This window comes from Planococcus citri, chromosome 1, assembly GCF_950023065.1.
Source record: "Planococcus citri chromosome 1, ihPlaCitr1.1, whole genome shotgun sequence".
In the NCBI taxonomy this organism is placed as follows: domain Eukaryota; kingdom Metazoa; phylum Arthropoda; class Insecta; order Hemiptera; family Pseudococcidae; genus Planococcus; species Planococcus citri.
Genome location: NC_088677.1, coordinates 71,476,211 through 71,489,478, shown reverse-complemented (window position 1 = coordinate 71,489,478; position 13,268 = coordinate 71,476,211).

Genomic DNA, 13,268 nt, shown 5'->3' with positions numbered 1-13,268 from the left:
CGACTGCGCGTTTGCACGACTGCACGTTTGCACGACTGCGCGTTTGCACGACTGCGCGTTTGCACGACTGCGCGTTTGCACGACTGCGCGTTTGCACGACTGCGCGTTTGCACGACTGCGCGTTTGCACGACTGCGCGTTTGCACGACTGCACGTTTGCACGACTGCACGTTTGCACGACTACACGTTTGCACGACTGCACGTTTGAACGACTGCACGTTTGCACGACTGCACGTTTGCACGACTGCACGTTTGCACGACTGCACGTTTGCACGACTGCACGTTTGCACGACTGCACGTCTGTTATATAGGTATGAGTGTTTTTAAAAATTATTTATAGTACAATGAGTGCATTTTTAAATTGTTTTAATTTCAAATTCCTATTATTGGTGTTTACAGGCTTTTGTCAGAATGACTTTGTATTTGCAGTGATAAGGTGAATAAAATAAGTGGATCAAGTGCATACCTAATGAGTGAGCACGTGTTTTATATTACTTATGTATTTATTCCTTGTTTGTTTTATCTTTAGTTTCAGAGATTGGATGTGTGATATTATTTGTATTGTTTCTTTAGGAAATAAGCTTGAGTAATATATTAATATCAAGGGGTACATTTTTTCACCTTTTGGTTCTCGTTATTGTTGTGTTTTATTTTAATTTTGGTTTACTGTGATTTTTTGTTTTTATAATCAAGAACCAATAAACAGTGGCAAGTTTAGACAATGTACATATATACGTATAAATATAGGCATAATGATTCATGCCAGTAGGTAATGGCAAGTCTAGCCAATTGGTGGGTAGTACTCTACCTTCCAAAAGATGAAATTTTGCTTACGCATAGGTGTCTTTTTGAATGGTAAATTTGTTCAATATTGCGTAGATAAATATTTGACTTCCAAAAGGTCAGTATGGTCATCAGTAATTTTAAAATTTGATTACTATACTTCTTTTACTTCATTTCTTGCTATTTATTGGCTTGATTTTTCAAATTGACAGGTGTCTAATATCTGCAAAATTTTCTTGCCTGTTTACAAGTTTGCTTGCCTGCATGTTTTCCCATTTACACGTTTGCCTGTTTGCACGACTGCACGTTTACACGACTGCACGTTTGCAGGACTGCACGTTTGCACGACTCGACTGCACGTTTGCACGACTGCACGTTTGCACGACTGAACGTTTGCACGACTGCACGTTTGCACGACTGCACGTTTGCACGACTGCACGTTTGCACGACTGCACATTTGCATGACTGCACGTTTGCACGACTGCACGTTTGCATGACTGCACGTTTGCACAACTGCACATTTACACGACTGCACGTTTGCAGGACTGCACGTTTGCACGACTCGACTGCACGTTTGCACGACTGCACGTTTGCACGACTGAACGTTTGCACGACTGCACGTTTGCACGACTGCACGTTTGCACGACTGCACGTTTGCATGACTGCACGTTTGCACGACTGCACGTTTGCATGACTGCACGTTTGCACGACTGCACGTTTCAGGGCTTGAAAACCGGATAGATATCACTCTCGGTTTTGGTTTCGGTTTTGTGTTTTTTGAAAAAGTAAAGGTTTCGGTTTTGGTTTTGGTTTAGGTTTTCAAAAATAATATCTCTCTCATTCCGGTTTTGCTTAAAGGGTTTGATTTCAAAGGAATCGGTTTCGGTTTTGGTTTTGGTTTCGGTTTTTTCCTTTTTTCTCCTTTTTTTAGAAGGAAGAAGGCCAAGAAAGTGATCATTTTTTCAAGTACTTTGTGTATGTGACTAGAAAGCTGCACTTTGGCAGTGCCAAATTTGTCAATTTTTTTAGTTTTCAGGCCTTTTTACTTTTAGCAATTAGCATCAGTTTTTACTTCATTTTTACCAAAAATGCAGTATTAATTGGGCTAATTACCTGAAAAATTCCAAAACCAAAACCAATTCAGTTTTCAATTGGTTACGCTCTCGGTTTCGGTTTTGAATTTGAGAAAATAACGCTCCCGGTTTCGGTTTTGGTTTTAGTTTTGGGAAAATAACGCTCCTGGTTTCGGTTTTGGTTTCGGTTTTGAGCAATTCTAATCGGTTTTTGAGGGTTTCGGTTTCGGTTTTGGTTTCGGTTTGCAAGCCCTGGCACGTTTGCACGACTGCACGTTTGCACGACTGCCCGTTTGCACGACTGCACGTTTGCACGACTGCACGTTTGCACGACTGCACGTTTCAGGGCTTGAAAACCGGATAGATATCACTCTCGGTTTTGGTTTCAGTTTTGTGTTTTTTGAAAAAGTAAAGGTTTCGGTTTTGGTTTTGGTTTAGGTTTTCAAAAATAATATCTCTCTCATTCCGGTTTTGCTTAAAGGGTTTGATTTCAAAGGAATCGATTTCGGTTTTGGTTTTGGTTTCGGTTTTTTCCTTTTTTCTCCTTTTTTTAGAAGGAAGAAGGCCAAGAAAGTGATCATTTTTTCAAGTACTTTGTGTATGTGACTAGAAAGCTGCACTTTGGCAGTGCCAAATTTGTCAATTTTTTTAGTTTTCAGGCCTTTTTACTTTTAGCAATTAGCATCAGTTTTTACTTCATTTTTACCAAAAATGCAGTATTAATTGGGCTAATTACCTGAAAAATTCCAAAACCAAAACCAATTCAGTTTTCAATTGGTTACGCTCTCGGTTTCGGTTTTGAATTTGAGAAAATAACGCTCCCGGTTTCGGTTTTGGTTTTAGTTTTGGGAAAATAACGCTCCTGGTTTCGGTTTTGGTTTCGGTTTTGAGCAATTCTAATCGGTTTTTGAGGGTTTTGGTTTCGGTTTTGGTTTCGGTTTGCAAGCCCTGGCACGTTTGCACGACTGCACGTTTGCACGACTGCCCGTTTGCACGACTGCACGTTTGCACGACTGCACGTTTGCACGACTGCACGTTTGCACGACTGCACGTTTGCAGGACTGCACGTTTGCACGACTCGACTGCACGTTTGCACAACTGCACGTTTGCACGACTGAACGTTTGCACGACTGCACGTTTGCACGACTGCACGTTTGCACGATTGCACGTTTGCACGACTGCACATTTGCATGACTGCACGTTTGCACGACTGCACGTTTGCACGACTGCACGTTTGCACGACTGCATGTTTGCACGACTGCACGTTTGCACGTTTGCATGACTGCACGTTAGCACGTTTGCACGTTTGCACGTTTGCACGACGGCACGTTTGCACGACTGCACGTTTGCACGACTGCACGTTTGCACGACTGCACGACTGCACGTTTGCACGACTGCACGTTTGCACGACTGCACGTCTGTTATATAGGTATGAGTGTTTTTAAAAATTATTTATAGTACAATGAGTGCATTTTTAAATTGTTTTAATTTCAAATTCCAATATTGGTGTTTACAGGCTTTTGTCAGAATGACTTTGTATTTGCAGTGATAAGGTGAATAAAATAAGTGGATCAAGTGCATACCTAATGAGTGAGCACGTGTTTTATATTACTTATGTATTTATTCCTTGTTTGTTTTATCTTTGGTTTCAGAGATTGGATGTGTGATATTATTTGTATTGTTTCTTTAGGAAATAAGCTTGAGTAATATATTAATATCAAGGGGTACATCTTTTCACCTTTTGGTTCTTGTTATTGTTGTGTTTTATTTTAATTTTGGTTTACTGTGATTTTTTGTTTTTATAATCAAGAACCAATAAACAGTGGCAAGTTTAGACAATGTACATATATACGTATAAATATAGGCATAATGATTCATGCCAGTAGGTAATGGCAAGTCTAGCCAATTGGTGGGTAGTACTCTACCTTCCAAAAGATGAAATTTTGCTTACGCATAGGTGTCTTTTTGAATGGTAAATTTGTTCAATATTACGTAGATAAATATTTGACTTCCAAAAGGTCAGTAATTTTAAAATTTGATTACTATACTTCTTTTACTTCATTTCTTGCTATTTTTTGGCTTGATTTTTCAAATTGACAGGTGTCTAATATCTGCAAAATTTTCTTGCCTGTTTACAAGTTTGCTTGCCTGCATGTTTTCCCATTTACACGTTTGCCTGTTTGCACGACTGCACGTTTACACGACTGCACGTTTGCAGGACTGCACGTTTGCACGACTCCACTGCACGTTTGCACGACTGCACGTTTGCACGACTGCACGTTTGCACGACTGAACGTTTGCACGACTGCACTTTTGCACGACTGCACGTTTGCACGACTGCATGTTTGCACAACTGCACATTTGCATGACTGCACGTTTGCACGACTGCACATTTGCACGACTGCATGTTTGCACGACTGCACGTTTGCATGTTTGCATGACTGCACGTTTGCACGACTGCACGACTGCACGTTTGCACGACTGCACGTTTGCACAACTGCACGTTTGCACGACTGCACGTCTGTTATATAGGTATGAGTGTTTTTAAAAATTATTTATAGTACAATGAGTGCATTTTTAAATTGTTTTAATTTCAAATTCCTATTATTGGTGTTTACAGGCTTTTGTCAGAATGACTTTGTATTTGCAGCGATAAGGTGAATAAAATAAGTGGATCAAGTGCATACCTAATGAGTGAGCACGTGTTTTATATTACTTATGTATTTATTCCTTGTTTGTTTCATCTTTAGTTTCAGAGATTGGATGTGTGATATTATTTGTATTGTTTCTTTAGGAAATAAGCTTGAGTAATATATTAATATCAAGGGGTACATTTTTTCACCTTTTGGTTCTCGTTATTGTTGTGTTTTATTTTAATTTTGGTTTGCTGTGATTTTTTGTTTTTATAATCAAGAACCAATAAACAGTGGCAAGTTTAGACAATGTACATATATACGTATAAATATAGGCATAATGATTCATGCCAGTAGGTAATGGCAAGTCTAGCCAATTGGTGGGTAGTATTCTACCTTCCAAAAGATGAAATTTTGCTTACGCATAGGTGTCTTTTTGAATGGTGAATTTGTTCAATATTACGTAGATAAATATTTGACTTCCAAAAGGTCAGTGATTTTAAAATTTGATTACTATACTTCTTTTACTTCATTTCTTGCTATTTTTTGGCTTGATTTTTCAAATTGACAGGTGTCTAATATCTGCAAAATTTTCTTGCCTGTTTACAAGTTTGCTTGCCTGCATGTTTTCCCATTTACACGTTTGCCCGTTTGCACGACTGCACGTTTGCACGACTGCACGTTTGCACGACTGCACGTTTGCACGACTGCACGTTTGCACGACTGCACGTTTGCACGACTGCACGTTTGCACGTTTGCACGTTTGCACGACTGCACGTTTGCACGACTGCACGTTTGCACGACTGCACGTTTGCACGACTGCACGTTTGCACGACTGCACGTTTGCACGACTGCACGTTTGCACGACTGCACGTTTGCACGACTGCACGTTTGCACGACTGCACGTTTGCACGACTGCACGTTTGCACGACTGTTTGTTTTATCTTTAGTTTCAGAGATTGGATGTGTGATGTATTAAACAAAGATACCTTTATTCTATGTAAGAAAAGTCTAGCACTTGTTCAATGGAAAATAGCATGTACGTAACACTGGCTGTCAGTGGGTTACGACTGCAAAAGATAGCATAAGCCAAACGAAACGCGTGAATAATAACACAATTACCGTGGCAAAGAGTTATAATTCAGCTTAAGAAAGTTCACAAATTAAATAAAGAGATAAACACAAAATGACAGAATAACGGTCTAAGTTCATTAAAGGTAAATACAATTATACGTCAAAGCACTCCCGACCACAAGAAATACATCAACATATAAATACCTCAGCACGAAAAGTCTCAGCTAAACGTGGAACATATCTCAGCTGCAGCTACAAATACATTGATTTACGTAGCTCAACGTTCTCAGCTCTAGCCACATCTCGGTCCTAATGGACCTAGCTGCGCGCGCACGAACTTTGAAGAGCGCGAAGTTCAACTTGTCTCGTAAGGAAACAAGTTGGACGCAATCCTACTCGCTACATTGCCCCACTTCTTGGAGCTTTCACGTAGAGAAAGAGTCACGAAGGATATCTTGAACTCAGCTTTGATGGTATTCAGCCTTGGTAGCGATAGGAAAGGCCCCTTGCCCCACTTCGTGGCTCTGTGGCTCAGCAACGTTGAACTCAGCGTAAAGTAATTAGAAAAATTTTGAAATTTTGAAAAAGAAAGATTTTTTACAGAAAAATGCCACTAATTCTAAACACATGGTAACTAAATTTACGTGGTCTGAATTTACAAAAAAAAAACAAGAAACAACTTAATAATAAGAAAGACAGTGCAACGTCTCAACTACTTGGTGATACATAGACAACTACGATGCAACAGAGGGAAGAGAAAACGAAAAAAACAATCAGATAGAAAACAACAATCTACACCGCGTAATTACACCTAAACGTTACCGCTTAATTACGCTTCTTCACCGGCTGCTTTGAGATCGATGCTACAAACAGTAATACAATTTTTTCTGTTTTATGTTCCAGGTACCTGAAGATGGACCAAATCAGAAATGACAGTTGGCAGATGAAGTGCCAATACGACGACAACAGACTACTTCACCGTGGATTACCATTGAACACGTACCAAACATGTTAGTAATGGACTGCGCTTGACAAGTACGAAACGCAGCACCGAATTCATCACGGGAAGTATTTTTAAACGTATAATACTCGTAGACATAGGCATCGTATACTTTGTGCTTCGTGTATTTTCAGGTCGCTGGAAATTGATCTCGACGTTGGAATCTCAAACTCAGCTCACCGGGTCCGAAGCGTTTCTTCAGGTAACTTTCTTTTGTCGTATGAAATTAAAATATAAAAAAAAAACAGGTTTTGAAGTCGAACATACAATAGTAACTTTTATTCATCAGCTTCGTTAATAGAATTTACACTTTGGAGAAAAACTCAAAAAAAAAAAAACAATAGCAATAAGCTAGGCAAAATTCGTCAGCTCATTAACTTTGAGCGGTCACAATGAAGTCTAATTTTTTGGAATAATAAAATAAAATAAAAAAAACAATTCAATGGCTCATTACCTTCGAGCATTCTCAAAATTTTAGCATTACAAAATTAGTACGAACAACAAAAAAAAAAAAAATATAGTGACTAAATAAAATTTTAGGAACGAGTCAACCAACTATTTACAAAACTAATACGAAAAATAACAGAATAATAAATTTCAGCCTAAGAGACCGACTCAGCTTTTCGAACGTTGATTTTTTCTCAGCTCCACTCGTTTCTATCACGCTCAGCATCGTGATCTTGCTCTCGAACTCGGTGCTCATCTTGATTCTCATCATATTGGTCAGCCGGTTGATTCTGATCTTGAGGAGGCGGATTCAACCAAAACAACGAGATCTCGAGGTGCTGCTCCTCACGGAGGAAGGGTATTCCCTGTCCGTTGACGTGTTGAGGAGGGCACCGACTTATGACATGATTCGCAGCTCGTTGAATGGCGAAGAGTCTGGGGAAATGATCTCGTGCGTTTTCCTCCCAAAAATTTGCCAAACTGGCCCTGTCTTCCGAGCAGTCTGTCCAGGTCGCCATGGGCATCGCGTGGATTGCTGTAACTCCGCGATCGCGCAAAAACAGCAATAGTTTTTTGATACTGGCTCTCGTAGCAGTGTCGCCAGTTTTCTCAACGTTTACGTTACCGCACGCGAGTATAATCTTCTTCGGGAACTCCACTGGGTCGATTGTTTTTAAATTTTCAATCAAGTCTTCTATCTTGATACCGTACCTCAGCGTCCAGCAGTACCTATCGAGTTGTCTCAGCAAGCCGTCAGTCATCCTGGCGTAATCCCTCACCGCACCGTATACAACACCATCACCGATTAATAGGTGTTCATTGCAAAAAGCCAAAATTTGGTCGCCTCTGTACCAGGCCAAGTGTACGATACCGGCTACGTGGAATATTTCATAATTCGGTGTATGGACTTCGTGTTCAATAGGCCAATTCGCGTAGTATCCATCTCTTACGATAATATTACCGATGTTGAATCGGTTGATTGGAAAATCAGCCCATACTACTCCGAAATCGCTCGTTGAGACCCGAACATCTCTGTCATTTTCGTACTCCAACCCGTCGACAATTCTGTTGTTGTACTTGTCTCGTGAGAACTCTGAGGTGTTCTCTCGGTAGCTAAAATTTACGTGGCTCTGATCCGCTTGCAAAAGCGCACTGCGGCCGGGTTGATCTCTTTCCTGCTGTTGGTCGCGTAACAGAGCACTGCGCCCTGGTTGATTGCGCGCTCGCGGGCAGTCCGGTCTGTGTCTCTCAGCTGAGGCGTCCGAGCGGTCGCGGTATCGTTGATCTTGTCGCTCATCTGAGTTGCTACGTCGCCGCCGTGACTGATCGCGTCTTCTCACCGATGGTGGCGGGGATCTTCTTACCGGAGAGCGTCGCGCCGGAGAACGTCTTGCCAGAGACCGACCTCGTCGTACGTTTACCTCGTCTTCTCGGCTATCCCGTCGGTCACGGTCTCGAGCTTCGCGTCTGTCGCTGCGGCTGCGTTCGTTGCGGCGTTCTTCGTACTCAGCTTCGTCGCGTTCGCGTTGTCTATCACGCGCCCGCTGCGCCTCACGCTCGCGTTCGCTTCGTTCCATTTGACCATCTTCGGCCTGGTTTTGCCGCTGTCGTTGACGATCACGTTCGGCGACACGCTTGCGTTCGATTCGGCGTAAGTTTTCCTGGCGTCTTTCTCGTTCTCTCGCTTCACGACGCACCCGCTCTTCCTCTCGACGAACGGCTTCTTCTCCGGCAGCACGAGCCTTTTCGGCTTCTCTTCGGGCTCTTTCCGCTTGTGCCGGTGAGGGTCCGGCGTCGCGTCGATCAGCTGCCGACAGCCCACGCGAGCGACCCTTCCCCTGCTTCGGTGGCGATATCCGTTCCTCGTACGCCGGCGATTCGGGCGACTCAGCTTCGTGCGTTTGACGCAAGAGCGAAGGCATCATCTTATTCGGAGACTTGTGCGCCGGGTTGCGCGGATCGTTCTGGGCGTACACGATTCCTCGTGGGCTCAGCTGCGGCATCGGTCTAATAGGTATCAGCTTCAGCGTCGGTGTTGGAACAGGAGACTTCGGCGTTTCGCCGTGGCCTTCCTGTACGACTCTCGTCGTGGATTCGATTCGCGTCTCGACCGTCTTTACCTGTTGTACCGCGTGAATCGTGAGATCATTTGGTATTCTGGTCACCGTTGACTCAGCTACTCTGTTTACATCGAATGCTGGCTCAACTAGATCCCGCGTAGCTTCATTTTGCGCAAATTTCACGAGGTCGTCTTTGGTAGCAGGTTCTGCCTTATCTATTTGCAGCTCCAACATAGCTCTTTTCATCTCTGCGATCGTCGCGGTAAGTTCCGTCGCCGTTTTCCGGTACCTATCGGCAATTTCTTCAAACGTATCGCACTGCTCCCTAACTTCGGCGATTTCGCGCCTCAGTCGACGATTTTCAGCTGCTATGACGTCATACTGGTCATTTAAGCGTTCGGACTCAAAAAACACGTCCGTACATTGATCTGGGGCGAGCACGGTGAAACAGCCCTCATTTCGGCAACAACACGGCTTCGGAGCATCCGGCCGACCCAAAACCATAACGTGCGTGAGTGCGTCGAAGCACGAGCGGTGGTACACATGGCTGCACCAAGATATGCATGCTGTGGCATCGTTTGCCACGCAACCATCGTCGGTGATGGAGTGATGACACTTTGGGCACACAGCAAATGTACGGATTGACCGTTCCATGTCTTCACTGTAAACAAACACAACAAATACACGGTTTTAGCTAGAGTTCCCGATCTTTGCAGTTTTCTTTTTTTTTTTTCTATATCAGCTTTCAGCACTCAGCACGTGTACACCATGGAATCTCAATAATATATTCAACACTCATCTTACCTTTCACTGCCAATCTCCGGTGTCTCACCGATATCCATCTGCTCAGCTAAATTATTGCCGCCATCTTGGACGCCGTTTCCACCTAGCAAATCTTCATCCGTCATTCTCGACTCAGCTGGCTCTTCGGATGCATTTAACACGCGATTTTCGTCAACATTTTCATCGCGAACACAATTGTTTATCAAGTCTTCAACGACTTTATCCACCATATCACCGATTACATTACTTTCGGTTTCCATTTCGAAAAAATCTCACCGTAAAAAAAATTCGCACCAAACAAAATTCAAATTTCAAACAAAGCAAACTTCGACCGTCACTTGCACAATGTTACCATACTAATGAAGCGTTCGCATTCTTTCCGCTTGCAACGAGTTCGTTGTTGGATCGGAGCACAATAGGCTTATCTTTTCCGATAACGCGTTGGTACGTTCGATAGCTTCGTCGCATTTCTTGGAATTTTGCGTTGCCTGATAGGTTGTCTACCCATTCACTTCGCAGGAGCATCTCTTGCACCACCTTTCGATAAAACTAGATATAATTTGGACTTGGGATTTTTTACACGGGGAATTTTCTTTTTTCAGCGTCAATCAGCTAGCGATGTTCTATTTTTCTTAGGTATTGGGTTTGAAATCTCCAGTTGTATCGTGAGATGAGTTTTGATTTTCACAGTTATTCTCAGCTTCCTTGTACTCACGATAGATTCCAATGAAATTGACACGCTGATTCCAGTTGAGTTTTTCTAACATGATATAATTCACCGATTTTTCTCTCAACTTAGCTTTTTTCTTTTCAGGTGGTTTTTCAGCTTCCGGTAAAGGATTTTTTCTCGGTCTACCGCGTTTTTTCTTCGTTTCTTCAGCATCTTTTTTGAATTGTTCGAAGATTTTTGGGATTTTAATCGTCTTTTTCAGGCAAGCTTCGAGTTTTTCACTTTCTTTTTTGTCCAACTTACGTCTGAGACGTTTTTTAACTTGGATAAACTCAACTTCATCTGAGTCGCGTATGATAGGTTCAGCCTTGCTCTCTTCTATCTCAGCTTCTCTTGCAAGTTGCTCAGCAGCTCGAATATGCACTGGATCGCTTGTGTCAGCATTCCTATCTCTCGGTGGTCCACGTGGGCGAGGTTCAGGAATCACTTCCAGCTCCTCCTCCACTTCCGATTGTGGCTCAGCAAATTCCAGTATTTGCTGTTTCAGCGTTCTTCGGTCGATTGATGATTTCAACCTGGCATTCTTGCGAATTTCTTCCTGCTGGTCTTTGCTGAGATAGGTGATGATTTGCCGAGTATTTACTATTTTTTCGTCGTTAGCGTTGGCTATGTTGCGAATCATGTAGCAGTTTTTTCCAGTTCTCTGAACTATACGAAAAGGGCCAGTTCTTTTTGGTAACAGTTTGAGTGACAATCTGTCTTCATATTTTGATTGTCTGTGTGACGTCAGCATAATCATATCATCAACTTCAAATACACGTATATCCGGATGTAGGCGATTATAGGCAATTTCGTCATCTATAGCCTTTTGCTGTCTTTTTTCACGTATGAGATTTATCATAGCTTGATGCTCATCCATGTCTTCAATACGTTGAAGGTGCACTTCTTGAGTGTAGACAGCTTTACGTGCCAATTTATCAGCCATGATGTTGTTATGGTCATCTTTACGTGCATAGACGTGTCTATACTCGATGATCTCAAACTGTTTTTCCAATTCCAGTATTTCTTGAAAGATTTCTTTGTGGTGAACTGGTTTTTTCGCCGCATTCTTCCAGTCATTCAGCTGCCAACGTTTCACTTCGTGGGTAATTGCGTTAATTAGGTAGTTCGAATCCGAGAAAACCTTCAGCTTTTTGCGTTGATATTTGATTGCATATTTCATCGCAGTTCTCAGCGCGATGATTTCAGCTAAGTTGTTGGTGTTGCGATATTGCGGATGCTGTACTCGCTCGGAGATGTTTTTTAGGCCTTCTGTGTGCCAACACACCCCTATGCCTGCAATTGCATCATCCGAGCCATTTCCAGCGCATGCCCCATCAACGGCGACCCATGTAAATCCCTGGGGGTCTTCAATGAATTCCTCAGGGGACATTCCCGCCGCATCTAGTTGTGCACTGTCGATTGAGTCAACTTGCTCAGCAACAATTCTTTCGCGTAGTTTCGTGAGTTCAGCTTTAGGGTCTATCTTCACTTTGGTGGTAGGTAGCGCCTGTGCTAAGTCATCGTTCTTGCCCCATACAGCATTCGGAGTAATACCTAGGTCTGTTGGGGTACTATTTATTTCATCTTGTATTTGCTGCACATATTGGTGCCAGCCTACGTGTGTCTCAGCTCCTCGTGACGAGTAATTCAACTTTACACGCATTCTTTCACCAATTGTGCGCATTGTGCGTTCCACCAGGCTTGACTGCGGATTGTAGGTAGTTGTGTGTGAGACTTTGATGTTATGTCTCGTCAGCAAATCGTTCCAGTCACCACTGGTAAACTGTGTACCATTGTCTGTGATGACCTTTCTGACCTTAAATCCTTCTCCTTCAATCTCAGCTAGTACCTCTTCCATGGCTTGGACCACCATTTCTTTAGGTATTTCCTTGAGAGCTTTCAGCCATACACGTCCGGTGAACACATCTTTTACGACAAGTAGGTAGTGGGGAGAATCTTCACTATTTGCAACTGAGCCCCAAATATCAGCACTCAGCACGTCAGCCATGGTGTGTGCTTCAATTCTTCCAAATTCGAGTCTTTTTTTCTCACCAAACGATTTATTGCCTTTGCACACCATGCACTGGCTCGTAATCAATCTGATTTCTTGAATAGGATTCGGTACGTAATAATACCTGGAGCAGATAGCTGCAACCTTAGTTGCGCCAACGTGTCCATATTGTTCATGTAGGTGTCTAATCGTATCACGGAATAGAGCATCTGGCAACACTGGTACAGCACCACCATCGTCGTATTTCCGATACAGCATCTTTTTACCATCTACCGTACGAATCTCATACTTTTTCTCGGATTGCCTTTTTGCTCGTTTTTGGTGTTTATTCAAATCAGGTTCAAATTGCTCCAGCTTACGCATCATTTTGGACGCCATTGGATCTTTCTGTTGAAAAATATCAATGCGTTGCAGCTGATCTACGAGTTGTTTTGTTACGATGTCTTTAAACTCATCTTCTTCTTCTCGTTGGATCATGTTGGTCCAGGTGATGCTATTCAGCGTAAGTTCAGGTATTTCATCCTTATACCATTTCGAGCGATTCTTTTTTAAGTCATAAATTGGGTTGTACGTACACAATTCACATATCCATCCTCCAGCTTTTCGGTGAATTTGAGCCATAGCATCGAATTTCTTTACTATAGGCAGCAAATCTTTTCTCACATGGAGTCTGGATCCGTGTATCCATAGCTG